At 40.4% G+C, this 19,343-nt stretch overlaps 1 pseudogene; it reads right to left on the bottom strand.

The window, feature by feature from the left end:
• LOC101649566 overlaps positions 1-18,550 on the bottom strand; it is a 51,971-nt pseudogene extending 33,421 nt beyond the window's left edge.
• Between the last annotated feature and the right edge of the window lie 793 nt (positions 18,551-19,343).

Here is a 19,343-nt window from a genome sequence, read left to right as displayed (position 1 = left end):
AGAATCCATCTATTTGAACCGTGGTGAAGAATTTTGAAAGCTCTGTGGCCTTTCCTGAAAACAAGCAAACCCCTATCTTGGAAGAAATCTACCCAGAAAGTTCCTTCTAAGAGAGGATATTGGGGCTTCATCTCACATTCTTTGGAGATGTTATCAGAGAGATCAGTCCCTGGAAAAAGGCATCATGTTTGGTAAAGGGTCGGTGACCAAGAGCCAGGAAATCAATGAGATGATTAACAGCATGGCTGCGACCAGGGGCTCAAACAGCATCATTGTGAAGATGGCACTCGCTGGGCATTGTTTTGTTCTGTGGCACCTCAGCTCAGTAGGCATGCAAGCAGACTCAATGGCACTTCACAACAAAGAACACCTGCTCTTTGACATTGTACAAGAGTAGCCTCAGAAAATCTCTGGGCTTTAACAAGTGTGCTTTTTTGTTGCTGCTGTTTGAGTGTTTACTAAATCTTTATGTTTTTCCTTTTTTTATTTTGATAAGGTTTATTAATTTTCTTTGAAGTTATCCTATAATTTATTAATTTCTTCCCAAATTTAAATTGGTCTGTTCTAGCTTGAAGTCTATTTGAGTTCTCCTCCATTCGAAAATTGTGTAGTGAGACTATTTATTTTATTTTGTATTGTCTTATAATTTGATATCTCTCATTCACTATTTTCCATTTTGTAGGTTTGCTTAGCTTTGGGTATTTCTATATGTGGGTTGCATTTTGAGGGGTGCCGTCATGTATGTTAATCCCAGGTAGCTGTCTAGCACTATTAGTTCTCTGTCCAAATAACCCCCCTTAGTATTTTTTTAAGGTTGGTATGCTTTTTCCTTTAATTTCTGCTCATCTGAAAATATCCTATTTTTTCTGTTATATTTCAGGGACAATCTTGCTACTTTGTTTCCCCAAAAATAAGATAGTGTCTTATATTAATTTTTGCTCCCAAAGATGGGCTAGGTCTTATTTTCAGGGGATATCTTATTTTTCCATGAAAAAGAATATAGTACACATTTATTGTTGAACAACAAAAAAAGGAAATGTATTACCTGTATACGGTATGGTAGTAGTTGTCATCACAAACCAGCATAACCAGACAAACTGTGAATCTTACGGTATCAAGAATTTCTTGTTACTACCATTATTTCCATGTACAACAATCTATGGTACATTTACTCATAATATATGGTACATTTACTCTCACTTCCTGTCTGCTCCAGCTGTGCTACGGCCAACAGTGAGCTGTGCAGCAGCGCCCGCCGCTACGATCCAGAGTCCAGAGTTACGGTAGCTTGGGGAGCCTTATTATTGGGGAGGACTTATGTTCGGGGAGGTCTTATTTTGGGGGGATACCTTATATTTCAGCAAGAGGAAAAACTGTAAGTAGGTCTTATTTGTGGGGCATGTCTTACTTTCAGGGAAACAGTAGGTATATGATATTTGTTTGGCAATATTTTTCTTTCATAATTTTATATCTGTCCTATCATTTCCTTCTAGAGTTTAATCAAATTAGTTTTTCCGTGTAGAAACCTTTCATTTCATCCAAGCTGCTTTCAGGATTCTTTTATTCTTTTTTGTTTTAGGAAAGTCTGGTTATATGTCTTGATGATTGCCTTTTGGGGTCTATTCTGTGTGTTTGTTTTCTTTTATCAGCTTCTTGAATATATGTTTTCTCTCTTTCAAGTTACCAAAGAAATTTTCTTACAACTCTTTGACATTTTTTTCCTGTGGGTACTTTTTTTTGGTCTCTTCCCATTCTGGATTTCCCATCACACACAATTAAAATATTCCTCTTGAGGGTGCTCCGCAAAAATGTTAGGGTTTCTTTCTTTTTCCTTTTGTAGCTATTGTTACTTTTTCTGACTGTTGCTGTAGAAGATTAATATTTAGATATTTGTCTTTCATCTCAGTAACCAGTTTCCATAGATTCAATACTACTTTGCCCTCTCATTGCCTTATCTATTTCTGAAATTTTATCATTAATCTTCTGGATCTCTGTTTTTATGGCTTTTTAGTTTTTCATTAATTTTATCAGTTTGTTCTTATAGTGTTTTCCAGAATTCTTCTGGAATTTCATCTGTTTTCTTCCTTGAGCTCACCTGCAGCTTTTGCAATCATTCTCTCGAGGCACAGAAAGTCCCTACATAGCATCGTTTTGAATTCTTTATCAGAGAGCTGCAATGACATTTCTTTCTAAACAGTCTATCTGGCTGTGTATTTTGGCCACTTGTCTGAGCCACTCTACTTCATTTTGGTGTGTGTTAACCGAAATTGCCTGTTGTCTCTGACTTATTCAGGTGTTGTTGTAATTAATTAATGATGACATTTTGGCATGTTCGTAGCCACCCACCACTTGTCTCCTGGTAAATGTGGTAGAGCATAGGAGTTGCGTGCACAGTTCTATTTCCATGATTTTTGCAGCACAACTGAGGGTAGGTTTGGCTGATTTGGGCTGCACACTATCATCTCTCCTAGGCTACATTCCTTTCTAGTTTCCAGCCACCCTTGTGAGCGCTTCTGCTATCAGACCACTGAATGCCGCTGACCCAAGTTAAAAATGGCAGCATTGTGTCAGGCTAATGGATCGCTCACTTGTTCTGTCTCAGCTCTCACCACGTTTGTCCAGTTTCTTCTCCTGCTCAGTATTCATTCCACTTATTTTTCCCTTTCCTCTGAAGTTCAGGGTTCCAGGATTATCATCTGCATCTGTTTCATTTGGTCTGTAAAGCAGTTTTCAAAACCGATATTAAGGAATTTAATTCAGTTAAATAAATAAATTTAGTCGGTGTCTACCACGCCATCTTAAGCCATCTTCCCAGAGCACGCAGATATTAGAGAACATGTGCTGGATTCAGCAGGTGTTCCCTGTCTTTCCTCTCTCAGGGCCTTTTTGTCTTTTTTAAATGTAAAGATTTTCCTCTCTATCTACCCAGAGGACGTTTATTCCATTTGCTTTCCATCCTCTCTCGGTGAGCAGCTGGGTAATCTCTAGTTCGCCAATGCATTAGCTGACGGAGTCTCTCCCCCTATTTGATGCAGCCCCCACCCTGCTCTCTTTTCCCTTACGTTCCTTCCCTCCTCTGATTTTTAATTTTGGAGAAGCTGCGTTGAGGTGTTGCCGTCATTGTTGTTGTTTTTACCATGGACGGTTTTTTATATCTAAGACTATAGTTTTCATCCTAGTGAGGGAAGCAGTGTAGTATAGTAATTAAGGAAATCCGTTTGGAGTTAGTGTAAGCTGGCTTTGATACGCATCTCTGCTATTTATTAGCAGTGTTCCTTAGTAAATTATATAGTCTTTTCAAGCTCAGTTTCCTTATCTATAAATGGGATAATAACACCTTCCTCAAAGGTTTCCTCTGGAAAGCAAATAATGTAAAGTTTGTTAGTTGCTTAGTACTATGGTGACACATAGCAAACATTCAAGAAGTATTTATTTGAAACTTTTAGTAGAAAATACTTGTTACTGGACCTTTCTTACATGATCCAAGCATGCAAGCATTAACATTTCATGGCTAATCCTGTAAGCTCCTTCAGAAACAACCACACCCCAGCCCCACAAAAAAACCAATTATCATCATCATGTTAATTCCATTGCATAGTGACCATTTGGAATATTGGCCCATAAGATTTCCAAGGCTGTGATCCTTATGGAATCAGGCTGCCATATCATTTTTTTTTTGTGGAGTAGCTGGTGAATTTGAACCACTGACATTTTGGTTAGTAGCTGCGTGCTTAACAACACTGCCCGGGCTCCTTAATCTTCTTCATACAACTGCTTTTATATTGATGTACCCTGCAGACATTTGTACATTTAGCACACTGGGGCCATCAATTTTTATGATGAATTGGGTCTGAGGAGGGAATGGGACACAAAGAGGTGAATTGTAATGCAATTGGGGTAGGAACAGATAGAGGAATATAATTTAAACTGAAAAATAAATTCCCAGGAAAGCTCAACTTGGGTTGCCAATGCAGTATCAGAGAGGACTGAGTCCTGAAATAGAGAGTGAAGGGATTGTCAGTTGTGGGAGAGTAAGGATGCCTCTGTGAGGCTGTCTTCTCCACTCTGCCCAGAAAATCTTAGTGTTTTGGGAGAAAAGGGGTCTTGGACTCAAATATATCTTATAGAGTCCCATTAATGAAGCCTTAAACAGAACAGAGACAAAATAAAGACACAAATGAGGACAAATTGCCTGGAAAAGGGAGAACATCAGTGTGCATCCTTAACGGAGGACCTAATAGTCATATGACATCGTTAATAGGATACATAAAATAAAGGAAACCATCACAAAATAATGACTGGTGTCAGATCAATTTGCCAAGTTACAGGCAGGTCTACAATTGTAACCAGGATGCTATTGTAGATTAGAGAAGTTTACAAGATTGGTTCAAGTAGCCAGGGTCTGACTCATGACAATGGGGCTCTAGTGCATAGTCTTCACCGAGAGCACAAGCAGGCAAGTCTCTGAGAGCAAGATTGCTTCTCCTGCAGTGACTAGGGAATGGATTTTTCTTTCTTTCTTCTTTTTATTTTTTAACCATTTTTCAGGACATAATCCAGACATCACACCATTCAATAGTTCCGTCATATCAAGAAATAAGGTACAATTGCCACCACAATCATTTAAAAAACATTTTCTTCCTTCTTGTACTCCTTGATATCAGCTCCCCATTATATCTCCACTTCCCTTGCCATACCCCCAGCAAACCTGAATCTAGTTATTGCTTCTATAGCACACCCAACCAGGGTTTCATATACTGAAAACATAGCAAAATACATACAAGAGAGTCAAGAATGCTACCAAAAATAACAAAATACAGAGAGAAACCCTAATTTGGAAAAGAATCAAGCCCATGTCTCCTGGCATGGAAGTCAAGAATTCCATTGGTAGTTTAGTGGTAGAATTGGGGGGCAGCATTTTGTTCTGTTGTGCCTGGGGTCAACACAAGTCATGGACAAATTAATGGCAGCTAGTAACAACAACATAATGGTAACCGGCATCTACCTGCGGCAAAGGGGGGCAGAAGGATTGGAGTGAATGGACACACAAAAAACAGCACCCAAACTCTGCTGCAGTCTCTGTGTGTTCCTTGTAGCTTAATTCCTCATGGAAAGTGGCTCTCTGCATCACCACGGCCTGCTGAATTACTTGCTGTACGTAAATTTTCTAAGGCTTTGGCTCAGGTAGACTTTTGCCTATAGTTCACCTTGGTTACATCTAGAAGCAAAATGACTCAAAATCAGTTCTCCTAAGTGCCCACATGGAGACATTTCTGTGTCTCGGGTCTGCCGTGAGTGTGTTGCCTTCAACCAGACCTTTTCACATGTTTTCCTCCATCTCTCAGGAGTCTTTACTGAGATCCCCTCTTCCTCCATGCCACAGAAATACTTCCAAAAATGTCCACACATACTGGGAAGTTGAAATATTCTTTCCTAACTTTTAAAGACACTGCTCTCAATCTAGGGTTTTAGAATGCAGAAAGTTCAATTAAAAAATAAATCCTTATGACACCTGACGAAAAACAAAACAAGAGCAATTAGTGGAATTTCCACTACTCCATTCCCCTTTCCCCTGAGGACACAGGGAGAGCAAACAGAAACCACTTTCTAGAAATGCTGAGGTTTTCTTATTATCATCGGAATCATGTCAAAATGCATGTTCATGGCCTTAATTGAGTTCTTCTTCTGACTGGCATGTACTGAGGGTATGGCTATGAAACTCATGATCTTTGTTAATGCCTCTCTTTATAGTTAATTGCATTCTCTAAAAGAATTAAGATTGTCAAGAAAATTGTAGTCGAGAGGTGTTAGTACTCAGGACAGTATAAGAGGCAATCGTACTATGTGCTCAGTGGCTGATTCATTACAAAGAGCCTGTTGTGAATTATCTTGCTTAGTCACCACAGCAACTTAGTGTCCTTCTTAACCTGAAGTGCTACACTTGGAGTCAATGGGAAGCGTAGATCAACCCACGGATATGCAGAAACATCTATTTCAATTGCCCAAGACCCAGGTACCAAGATACACCTTCATGTTTGCTCTGTTTTGGCTTTGTTCCAGTGTTCCAGATCCAAGTCATTGGATATTGTCTTTCGCTTTCCACCCCCACCCTCACCCCCAACCCCTGCTCTACTTTTTCGGTCTGTTAATTGTTTGTTCTGTTTTGAAACACAATGCCAAAGACGTTGGTTGCCATTCACTCTGATGGTGTCTGGTTGATCTAGTTCTGGGTGAGCTAGAACCCAAGGGCATGAGAAGATTAGCTCAGCTGGGAAGAGGCCAGAGGAGAAACTGGAATCTATCCTATTTGAATTTCTAGACCATCTCAAGGACAGACTGCACTGAATGTTGTCTAGCTATCAATTGTAATAGTGTCTGGGGTCTTGAGATAGTTAAGGTTTATTGAGCCAACCTGGCCAATGAACACACATGGGATTAATTGAAGGGCAGCAAGTTAAATGGCTCGGTGAGCCTTGCCTTTGTAGTTCTCGGGTCTCTTGCTTTCTGATGGTTGGACCAAGGTGCAGTTGCCTTAGCCAGTTCCCTGCTTCAGCTTGCAAGGCTCATTTCCTGCAAGACATCCCTGAGGAGAAGCCACATGGACCTTCCCCGATGCAGCCCTGGGTGCTAGAGCAGCCGTGTGGAAACCCCTGCCAGCACTGAGTTGCTTACACATTCACTGACTCGGCTTTCCTCCTGCAGTTAGCATAATTGCATGTGTTTTGTGAGAGTGAGGAGGACTTTGTAGATTGGTGTTGGGCATATGAGCTAATGTTGGATTTATGGGCTTGGACAGCACTGGGTTGGGATGCTTTCTTAATGTACACTTACCCTTTATATAAAACTCTCTCTTATACATATGGGTTTCCATGCATTTTTTTCCCTAGTTTACCCAGATTAGCACAAGTCTTAAAGGGTTGTATTTCAACAAGCAGCCATTTAAGTGAGCTGTCAATTAAGTCTACATGGAAGAAGCACACCAGTCTGTGTGATCCGAAGATGATAAAGAACAAAATCCACATACAATGGAAGGAAAGTTCTTAAAGCTTAAATTGTGAACCCCTAAGTTGTATAAGGCTATGGAGGGCAGCATCAGTGGGCTCAGGCACAGGAACAATTGTGAGGGTGACACAGGACCACGCACTGTTTTGTTCTGTTGTGCCTAGGGTCGCTGTGAGTCAGCGCCGACTGGATGACATCTAATAACAAAAATATGGAGGACTGTGGGAGCCCCAAATCCATCTGCAGAGTAGATATTCAGATTAAACCTTTGGTAGATACCCCCTGACCACAGTTGAGGGACTCAAATAACCTTACTATCAGACAGCGATGATTGTAAACTTATGCACAACAGAATAAAACATAGTGGATGGAACGATCATATAATATGACACCTGGTCAGTTGATCTCCCTCTTGATCCATTCTGGTTTTGTTCATGGTTTAAGTATTTCTTGATTGTTTCTCAATAGAGGTTTTTCTCTCCGGTTTATTTTAGTATTTCCGATGGTCTTTTCTTTCTTCGTTGTCTTTGTGTATAAAAACACTGTTTCCATTCTTTTTTGGGTTTGTTTTTTTGGGGGTATATATTTACTAGTTTATGAAGCACAGAAGAACCAGATGTGCAAACTGGTAACTGATATAATAGCTTATTTGGAGGGGGCAGGATTGAGGGAACTTGGGAGCAAATAATGGATATAAGAGGGGATAGGATGTCCTAGAACTGATTGTGGTGATGTATATACAACTCTTAAAATAGAACTGAACTATGGAAGTGTATGACATGTGAATTTTACCTCAATAAAACTATTGAGAAAAAAGATTTCCTGCATTGAACACTAATGACAGAAGACCTGATGACATGTGGGAAAACATTAAAAACACCATTAATTGGAAAAGCAAAAGGTTATTAAAAACACAAGAAAGAAAATATCAAAATGGGTGTCTGAAGACACTCTGAAGCTTGCTTAAAAAATCGTTTTATTGGGGTTCTCATAGCTCTTATAATAATCCATGCATCAACTGTATCAATCACATGTGCGCCTGTGTTGCCATCATCATTTTCAAAACATTTTCTTTCTACTTGAGTTCTTGGTATCGCTCCTCCCTCCACCAACCTTGATAAATTATTAGATATTATTATTTTCATATCTTACACCATCTGCTGTCTCCCTTCACCCATGTTTCTGTTGTTTGTTCCCCTGGGGGTGGTGGTGGTTATACATCATCCATCATTGTGATCGCTTCCCCTTTTCTCTCCCTTCTCCCCTCACCTTCCTCTTAACCTTATGGTATCACTACTCCCATGACAGTTCCTGAGTGGTTTATCTGCTCTGGATTCCGCGTGTCGAGGGCTCTTATATATACCAATGTACAAAGTAAACTGGCCCAGGATAGTGGTTAGGAAGAAGTATTAAAGAACTAGAGGAATGTTGTGTTTCCTCAGTGCTGTACTGCATCCTGACTGACTCATTCCTTCCTTGTGATCCTTGGTGGATGTCTGTAGTGTCGGCCCCACCACAAGGCATGATGCCCCCTCACTGACCCACAGCACTATGGGGGATGGCACTGGAGACACAGTACAGGGATTGTGCCAGGTCTGACCCCTCACACTGGGGAGATACATGAAGGGAGTATAAGAGAGCAGCAAGGGGAGCAAAGCAATGACATTTCCAAGGCATCTCCAAAATAGACTTCTGGTTGGGGAGCAGGGCTTGGCACCTCATCAGACCCAATCAGCAGTAAACATTCAAAAAGGTCAGCAGACAGACCTGGAACTATTTATAGGATATTTTTCCCTTCTCTCTTTTCTGTTTTTCCTCCCCCAATGTCTATCTATATAAGATAGACAGGATAAGCAATCTGAGGAGAAAACAATGAGACCTATGGTTCCGGGGTACATGGGAGAGGAGGAGGTGGGGAGAGGGAGTGGGGAGCCAACAAACTCAGGGACAAATGAACAAGAGATCTAAAAATCAATGATGAGGAGGAGGGAGTAGAATGCCTGGTGGGGTTTGATCCAATGCAATGTAATGGAGAGGAATTACTGAGAGCTGAATGGAGGTCGAACATGAAAGTGGGACAGGAGGAAAGTAAAAGGAAATAGAGGAAAGAACTAGAAGGCAAAAGAAATTTATAAAGGTATAAATATAGGTATGTATATGTGTAAATATATTAATATATAATGATAGGGAAATAGATCTATGTACATATATTTAAAGGCTAAGTATTAAGGTAGCGGACAGACATTGGGCCTCTAGTCAAGCCCTCCCTCAATGCAAGAACTCTTTGTTCTAATAGCTTGGGATTCTGTGATGCTCACATTCCTGACACAATTGCTGAAGACAAAACGAGTGCATAAGCAAATGTGGTGAACAAAGTTGATGGCTCAGCTATTAGATGATATAGTATCTGGGGTCCCAAAGGCTTAAAGTTAACAAGTGGCCATCTAGCAGGGAAGCAACAAATCCCACATGGAAGAAGCAAACCAGCCTGTGTATCGGAAGAGCCAAAACAATCACATTGTTGTGAAGAAGGACGATTGGAATGGTGACCCAGAGCCCATGTGTATACAATTAGATACTTGCTAATAATTGTAGAGTACTTAAGGGAAATGGAAGAAATGATAAAGTCAAAGAGCTGAAAAGAAAATTTCAGGGGGAAACTCCAGAAGACAAAATCAAATACAATGAACTGTGCAGACTTAGAATTAGAAAACAAAAAAGGCCACTCTCAGCATATGCTATATTGAAAGAACTCAAGAAAAAAATCAAGCTTCCAGTAGCATAGTGAAAGATTCTATAGAAAAAATATTGAATGATCCAAGGAGCATTAAAAAGATGGAAAAATACACAAGAATTACTGTACTTTAAAGAACTAGTCAACCTTTTACTCCATGGGACCAGGACATGGGAATATTGCATTGTTGAAAATCAGAAAAAGTGTGTCAGATTTGTGTCATCTCAACATATTTATTCAATGTATATGGTGATCAAATAATCAGAAAAGCTAGATTATATGAAGAAGAATGTGACATCAGAATTGGACGAAGGCTTATTCATTTCTTATGATATGCAGATGATGCAATCTTGCTTGCTGAAAGTGAGGAGGAATGGAAGTACTCGGTGATGAAGGTCAAGTATTGCATCCTTTAGTATGGATTACAAGTCAAAGTGAAGAAGACTTCACAGGTGGACCAATAGGTAACATCCTGATAAATGGAGAAAATATTGAAGTGGTGAAAGATTTTGTCTTGCTTGGATCCAAAATCAATGATCAAGGAAGCAGCAATAAAGAGATCAAAGGACTCATTGCATTGGGTAAATCTGCTGCACGAGACCTCTTTAGCGTGTTGAAAATCAATCACCTCATATGCATGAGAAAGTTGGACATTGAATAAGTAAGACTGAAAATGAATCGATTCATTTGAATTATGGTGCTGGGGAAGAATATTTAAAGTACCAGGAACTGCCCAAGGAACAAACAAATCTGTCTAGGAATAAGTTTAGTCAGAAAGTTCCTTAGAAGGAAGGATAGGGAGACTTGTCTCAAGTACTTTGGACATGCTGTCAGATCAGTCCCTGACAAAAGATATTGGGCTTGGAAGATGGGCAGGGAAAAAGAGAAAGGCCTTGGATAGAAATTGACACAGTGGTTGCAACATGGATTCAAGCATATGAACAATTACGCGGATGGTGAAGGACCAGGCAGAGTTCCTTCTGTTGTGCGCAAGGTCACTATGGGTTAGACCGGACCAAACGACACCTAACCACAGCATGAAATAAAAACCCAAGTTTAAATAGCGAAAACAAACAAACAACCACGTGAAAGAAACGTCTGACTGTTCACAGGTCTCAGTGTGGTGTGACGGGTCTGATCCTCTTACTAAGGGCATTTCGGCAGCCCTAAATCAGGAGCGGTGTGAGCATGAGAACTGCCCTCGTCATAGTTGAGATTATTATTTCCCAAAGGAGTGATGCCGCCTCCAGCGGGCACTGGAATGGTACAGGGAGCCTGCCGATAGCTATATTTCATCCTACATTATGGACCATAGAACCAAAAGCTTAATTGCCAGGGGGAGGGTGCTAGTTAATCTTTTTTTCCTGAAGAGTGGTAGGCCACAGAAGTGTGGGACCAGATTGTGTAAATCGTCTTCTTTCATCACACTGGTTTTCGTGGAACTATCTACATCTACACCTCAAGCTAGAGACCTCGTGTCAGGTAAGCAAGCAGTAGGCCACTAAGCATGTGCCCTAGGTGAGCCTGTCTGCTCCTGTAAAGATTTACAAACTTCAGAAACCTGTGTAGGTCACTAAGAGCTGTAATTGATTGTAGGCAGAAGGTTTGGTTTTGGGGTTTACACCTCAAGCTATTTTGTTTTTCCTTCTCATATCTTGATGTCTATTTTATACATAATTGCTGAAAGATCAGACTTTACGGCACAAATATTTTCTGCTTAAGCCCTCTATTTCTGTTCCTAAAGCTGACTTCACAAAGTATGCAGTCTGAGATGATGGTTTCTTTGGACCTTCTCTCTGTGAGTTCGCTCTGTAGTGAAGAAGCCTTTGTTTAGAGTTCCAGAGTGTCCTTAAGCTCCTGCCCTGTCTAAAACCACATCTCTGCTCTTTGGTTGCTTCTCAGTCCTCTCCCCACATTGTTCCACTTCCTGATCCTGAGGCCAGTCCTGCTGTCTCTACGAGTGTGGGTCTTCATCAATGACTGAGGCCTGCCCATAGATGGTTACCTGAGAGGTGTGCATACCACCTCATGGAGGAGTCATGGACCATTGAAGGCAAGGCACACTCTCTAGCCCATCTTTGTGAACCAGAGAGCAAAGGACATTTATCGACCTGGATGGAACTACGTCTTCCCCTGTTCTATCCATTTAAATTAGCAGCATCCTGGAGAAGAATATTTCAAAAAGAAAAAGAAACAAAAAATAAAAAAACTGAACCAAACACTGAGAAAGGGCCCACACCTCTGTTCTTGCTTCCACTGTGTCCTGTATTTTTTCTTCTGTATGTAAGGTTTTTCTTATGTAGGGTTCAAGTTGGGCTGTAGATGTGGATAATTCTACTTAGAAACACAAAACCAGCATGATTAAAGGAGATGATATAGAGCATGGGGACCTAAACTTATTTTGTCTAACGCTCCCCTTCCAGAAAAAGAAAAAATTACTCAGCACTCCTTGGCAATTAAAAACTTTTGTATTGTAGCCTATAATTCAGGATAAAATGTAACCATCTGCATTTGTAAGCTCCGTGTATCATTCTAGTGCCACCCAGGGTGCAGAATCATTCACTTTGGGATATATTAATCTAGACTACGACTAGGACAATGATCACCCTCACATCACTCCTGATTCAGGACTTCAAAAATGTCCTTAGTCATCTGAATAAGATACTTCTTATTCAAGGAAACTGCAACAAAGATAAAAATACGAGAATCTTTCCCTACACCACCACCACCCAACCCCCTCTCCCTCCCCCAAACTCATTGCTGTCAGGTCAATGTTGACTGGGAAGTGGCCTTATGAGTTTCTCTGACTTTAACTCTTTGCAGGCACAGAAAGCCTCACTCACCTTCCTCGCATAAAGTGGCTAGAGCTTTCAAACCGGTCATCTTGCACTTTGTAATCTAATGTGCTTTAGGGAGGTCATTCAAACTCAATTCCACTCAACTCCCGGCCACCGGAGGTAAGCTCTGCCAATATTCCCGCGGTTTTCATAAGAGCTCCTACTTCTTCTACTTCTTAATAACCTCTACTTAAGAACGTCTACTTCTTAATAAGGAGGTTATTAAAACTCAATTCCACTCAACTCCCGGCCGTCTAATCAATGCTGACTCATTGTGACCCTAGAGGGCAAGGGTAGAACTGATCCAGTGGGTTTCTGAGACTATAACACTTTATGAGAATAGAAAATCCCAGCTCTCTCCCTTATTAAAGGCTAGGTAAATATTAAAAACACATCTATTTTTTACTTCTTCTTTTGAAATATAACAAGTATTCAAACAATTGGTGGAAATTTTTTGCTATCTTCTAATTCCATTTTTACCAACTTTTTGAAGCCTCCTTGTATATTACGGGAAGCTAGTGGTGAATTGTTACTATTAGGTGCATGAAGGGCAGATATCATCCATATTTGTATCATATTTCCAGAAAGAAAACATTTTCCCATTCTTTTGAAAGAAACTCAAACCACTCGAGATGGATGGGAAAATTTCTTGGAAATAATATCCTTTCCTTTGAAATGCTTCGCGTACTGCAAAGTTGCTGCCATCTGGTTCACATAGAAATTCTGCCAAAATTCTCGTGGTTTTCATAAGAGCTCCTGCTTCTTCTCTTCCTTGAGCCTCCCACCACTGGTGGCAGACATGGGAGAGACAGGCTGGTGCAGAGGGAAGTTGAGAGCCGGACCACAGTGTTCTTGTCAGTGCAGGTGGGATTCCATGTCTGTGCGCTCCCAGAAGTGAGCAAGTGAACTGATAGGACTGCCCTGCAGGGATGCTGTGAAGTCATGTTATTTCACCCAGAAGTTTGGGGAGAGGAAGAAGGCAAGTGTTATGTCTCTAGGAAGGTATGAGCGGAGGTGGGTGGGTGAGTGGGTAAGTGGAAGCCTTTGGGGACATTTGTAGGGGAAGGCGAAGGTCATCTTGAGGCCATCCTGAATTTGTTACACTACGCACAGAGAGAAGAAAGACCACCACTCCCGACTGTATGGTCTGGCAGAGAGGGGAGAAATAGTGCCCACCCCAGTTTTGGATTCGTTCCTGCTTTTCAAGCGGGCTTGGGGTTCTTATGGTTTTGGGTGAGCTGTATTGCAGTTTCTCTTGAAGCGATCACCTCCTTCTGAATTCTAAAGTGTGTTTATTTGAGTGATTGCCAACGTCCCTCTTTAGAATATTGTGAAGACCTCTGGAAGGTCAATGGCACCGTTACCAGACAGGCCCATAGCGCCTGCTGTGGAGCAACATACGCTACCCCTGGCTAGTTTCGTACTGTGCACTTGGAAATAGATTTCTTGAGATTAATGGACAATTATTAGCTCTGCAAGGTGGTTGCTAAGTTGAGTGTGGATTCATTTTTGTGAACCTTATGTGTGCTTTTAATTTTTATCTCCAATAGCAATTTACACGGATCATTCTGCTCTCATGGTTCAAAGTAGGTAAGGCATAGAGAGACTTTCGGCACCTGCAACGCATTCCCAACATGACACGAAAGAAACGCCATCTCTAGTTCAGTCTTGCTGTGCCTGGGAAGCCCAATGGGGCTTATATTCCTGACCTAATGGCACTTCTTCCCCACTTGTCCTGTGGTTTGGCTCATCAGAAGAAGATTGACTGCCATGTGGGAAAGCAGGGAGGTGAAGAAAGGGTCACTACGGAAACGCATCCACGCTGGTCCTCCTTCTGTCTATAGGTCCACCGGGGGATCTTCCCCCGCCTTGGTAAAAGTTCCCCACTGTACCGAGTTGGGCGGCAGCATTGGCCTGCCTCTCTCTGCCTGCCTGGTCTAGCCCTGCTTGCTCCCTGCGCCATTTTGCAGTGTGCCACGGAAATTGTCAGTGGGCCAGGGAGGTCCTGCTTTGACTCAAGGAGTAAATGGATCCTACCCCCTTCCCCTACTTCGTTCTCTTATTCGAATCCTCTTTGCTTGCTGGAAGATAAGGTAATTAAATACACTTTGGAAGGATATACGAACAATAGCACCCTCCTCCTTGCTGTATTCTGAGGAAACACAATCCCTTAACCTACCAGGTTGTCTTGTCAAATGAGTTATTGTTTTTCAAAATAGAGCCTGAACAGCATCCTTTATAATTAAGGCTTCTGGCTTTCAGTTTAAAGTGATATTTGCCAGTAAAAGCCTGCCAAAAAAATAAATAAATAAAAGCAGGCTTGCCGTTAAATATTGATTTAAGCTTGGAAACGGGCTCCAAATTTTGTTAGACCCGTCTTGATCTCCACGGCCTCTGGGCATCTGCTTCAATTTGGTCAAATTGAAATGGGGAGGGACAGTGCCAGGCGAACAGCAAGGTGATCCAATTTAGTAGGATGAGTTGTATTTGATGGAAACGAACCAGGGGGGATCTTCCATAGTTCCTGGGGAGAGGTGAATGAGGCCCCGAAAAAATAAAAGCAGTTGGACATCTGAACCCATCCTATTGGCTGACCTGAGTCAGGTTTTGTTGTTGTTCTTAACTCAGGTTTTATTTGTTGTTGTTGTTGTTTTTAATATAAAAAAGTTGAGTTATCTTTTGAGGGCAATTGGTTTTATCTTTTCTGCCCATCCTAGAATATATAGGCTTTCCCTCCAACTAGTCTCCACACGGTCCTGTCATATCCCAGCGAAGATGTGAGCAAAAAGCCCAAGTACCAAACCCTTTATAACCTGTGGAACAATTTTCTCCCTCCGTACCGTGAAGGGTTCTCTTGCCTACAGTAAGGACTAGGTTCTCAGGAGAATCCTCTCCAGAATGTATGTGCGGGAGTTGTGGTCCATCTCTGTCTCTGACAAGGAAAGGGAAACAGGAAGGGTGTGTGTGTTAAAAGTTCCCGGATAAAGGTCCCTTGATGAAACTGAACTCCGAAGGTGCAAAGTGCCTGAGATCTATTAGTTCTGACAACCTCCCTTATTCCGGTGCCTCTTGTCATCTGTAACGTTAACAAGGGCTGATAAGAGATGATGAGGCAGGGTCTGGGTTTGTATTTGTAGACTCATAAATATTTCACAATACCATTTTCGTACAATCAGATACATTTGCCCAGTGTGGATGTCTCTGAATGTTCACTCCATCCTGGTGTTTAACAAAAGCCCTGCTTTTTAATCAGCAGATAGGGGACCCAGGAAGAGCACGTGACTTGCCACTGTACCTTGCTTTCAAATGCATGGTCTAATTCAAGTGAAAGAGGTGACATTTGATCTATGGAATCTGCTGCCGTCTATCTGGAAAAATATATTGTTATGCTCCACAACCCAAAACCCATCAATCTCAGCCACATTCTTAGATTCTTTCTTGTTCTCTTTCCCTATCCCTGAGATCACCCCTCAGTTTCTTTGTACTATGGACAGTGGAATCAGGCACCTGAGTGGGAATTTCATTTAGAACAAACCTCTGTCTGGATGGGACTGCCTTTCCTTGCCCTCAAACACAACACCCCGCAGTTTCCTGAGGCTGTGCCTCACCCAAAGCTATCACGGGCTCTAAATATTAATCCCAGCCTCAGCCTTTTAGCTAAGCCAACTTAAGAAAAAATGGGGTTGGTTATGGACATACAAGGCAGCCAAGTAGCGACGGTTTGGTTTGCTCCCTGATGCAATCAAAGGAGTGCACGGTATCGCCTGATTAACAGCTGCAGTATTAATTTCCCTTTCTGCTTGCTTGACTCACAGCAAGAATCATGTCAAGGCAGCAGAGAAGCAATTAAATTGATTTTAATCTTTGTCAGAGAAGATAACATGCCTCTTTCTCTTCTCATTTAAATAATTAAAGTTTCAGAAGGTATTATTTCTGGCTTTAAAGAAATTGGTATCTTAATGTAATAGAATCCTTGTAATTATATTCTTAATGGTTCTTAATAAGTTAATCATGGTTTTTCATTTAAAATGTATTTTTTTCTTATTAAACTTTTATTTGTTATAGTATCATTGCTTTTAAGAAGAAGGGGGAAATAATGAATGATAGATATAAAACAGTTCTGTCATTTCTCATTATTAATCCTTACAATCCCTATCTCCCCCTCCTTTCATGATGCCTTGGACTTGAGTTTGAACTAACGTTTTCACATTTCACTGCCTTTAAAGAATCTCACTTCGTTTAATAGCGACACAGTTAATTTTAATGATGATGGAATTTTTGGCTTCTGTGAAAAATTTGCTTTACAGAACATCCTATGTACTTGAATTGAGTGGAGCTCCTTTAGACTTAAAATTTCATTAGGACCTTAGAGAAATGTTGAAAGATTACAAGCATTTCCATTGCCCTCAGCTACTCAAATTTTATATAGTTATTTTACTTCTCATTCAAATATTTTGAATTTTACTATATTTTATATATTTATCAAAGAAAATGAAATGGAGGAAGAATTATTCATGTATCAAGTAGCCTTCCTTATTGGGTGCTGAATTTTAGCTACTGTGTGATGGCTGCGGTTTTTAGGTACCATGGAGTTGATTGCAGCTTATCGCACCCCTGAGGGCAACAGAATGAAATTTTCCCTGGTCTTGCACCATCTTCCACACAATCTCGCTATGTTTGATTCCACTGTTGCAACCACTTTATCAATCCCATTTAATGTTTTCCACTCAGCCTCTACTTTTCAAAGCATGCTGTCCTTCTACAGAGATTGGCACCCCCTAATCACATAGGCAAAGCATATGAGTCTCACCATCCTTGATTCTAAGGAGCATTTTGACTGTACTTCTTCCAAGACAGATTTGCTTGTTCTTTTGACAATCCATGATATATTTGATATTCTTCACTGAAACCATAGTTCAGAGACATTGATTCTTCTTTGATCTTTCTAATCATCATCTAGCTTTTATATGTATGTGAGGTGATTCAGAATACCATGATTTGGGTCATATATACCTTAGTCCTCATAGTGATATCACTAAACATTTTTTTCAGTGAACTCTTTAAAGAGACCTTTTGAAAGAGGTTTGCCCAATGCAATATGTACTTTGACTTCTTGACTGTTGCTTTCATGGGCATTGAACATGGGTCCAAATAAAATGAAATCCTTGACAATTTCAAACATTTCTATGTTTATCATGATGATACTATACTTAATAGTCCTCTTTGTAAGGATTTTGGGATTGATTTGTATTGAATTGCAATCCATAGTGAAAGGCTGTAGTCTTTGTTCTTCATCTGCAAAGGTTTCGGTAAGATAGCTCAGGTTCTTAATGAGAGAATTCCTTCCATTCTGATGCCGCATTCTTGTTCTTCTTCCTAAGGTCCACCTTCTCTGCTTTTGCTCAGCATACAGATTGGATAAATACTGTGAAAAGACACAGCCTCATGCACACCTTTTTTAATGTTAAATGATTCAATTTCTCGTCGTTTTGGTCAAATGACTGTCTTTTGATCTAGTTAGATGTACTGCATGAGCAGAATGAAGTTTTCTGGAATTCCCCTTCTTTGCAATGTGATCCATAATTTATTTTGAGCCACACAGTCGAAGGCCGTTTCATAGTCAATAAAACACAAGTAAACACCTTTCTGGTATTCTTGGCTCTCAGGCACCTTTCATCTGATGTCAGCAACGTTGTCTCTTGTTCTGTGTCCTCTTCTGTATTCAGCTTGAACTGCTGGAAGCTCCCAGGTGATGTACTACTGTAACTATTTTTGAATTGTCTTCAACATAATTTTACTTGTATGTGATGTTAATGATATTGTTTGATAATTTCCACATACTTTTGTATCACATGTCTTTAACATGGTCACATACCAAGATCTCTTCCAGTCTGTTGGTGCGGTAGCTGCCTTCATGACAGAAACTAATGAGTACTTTAAACATTTCATTCACTTGCTGAAGTATCTCAATGACCATTCTGGCCATTCTGCTCTTATTTTTTTCCACGCCAAAATTATCTGTCCATTCTTAAAGCTTTATTTTTACTGCTGCTTCCATTGTCTATGGGCTTCTGCCTTTAATACCATCCATTTTGGTCACATGCTAGCACCTGCAATGGTTAAATTCCACCAATTCTCTTTTAGTACGGTGATTTTGTGTATTCATTCTGTTTTTAAATGCTTCCTAAACTATTCGGTATTTTGTGCCCCCACAAAAAGCTCACTGCCATTGAATAAATACAGAATCATAGCTGACCTTCCACAGATTCAGGCAATTGGACACTTGTGTACATGTACAGTCAATGTTTATATTGTTGAAAAGGAGTGTTTGCAATGAATAAGTATTTGAAAAGGAGTATTTGCAATGACTTTATTGATACTAAAAAAAATTCTATCATGAATCTTTAGTATCATTTCTATCTTTAGAGTCATCTTTTCTAACAACTGATGCAACTTTTACATTCCAATCACCAAACATTATCAATGTCTCATGATGGCTTTTTTGATCAATTTCAGTTTGTAGAAGTTTGTGAACATCTTTAATTGCTTCACTTTGGGCATTAGTGGTTTATGTATCAATTTGAATAATTCTCATATTAGCTCATGTTCCTGTGGCATAGAAATATTGTCAAATCACTGGTAGTGCTATGCTTGAAATGTTTTGACAATGAATCTGATACTGTTCCTCTTCAATTTATTATTGCCCATATAGTTGACCATGTAAGTCTGATTGAAAATGGCCAGTACTAGTCCCTTCCAGGTCACCGATG

This window comes from Echinops telfairi, unplaced genomic scaffold (assembly GCF_000313985.2).
Source record: "Echinops telfairi isolate 266 unplaced genomic scaffold, ASM31398v2 ScPeMD7_443;HRSCAF=831, whole genome shotgun sequence".
Taxonomy (NCBI): Eukaryota; Metazoa; Chordata; class Mammalia; order Afrosoricida; family Tenrecidae; genus Echinops; species Echinops telfairi.
This window is presented reverse-complemented; position numbering and strand designations above follow the sequence as displayed.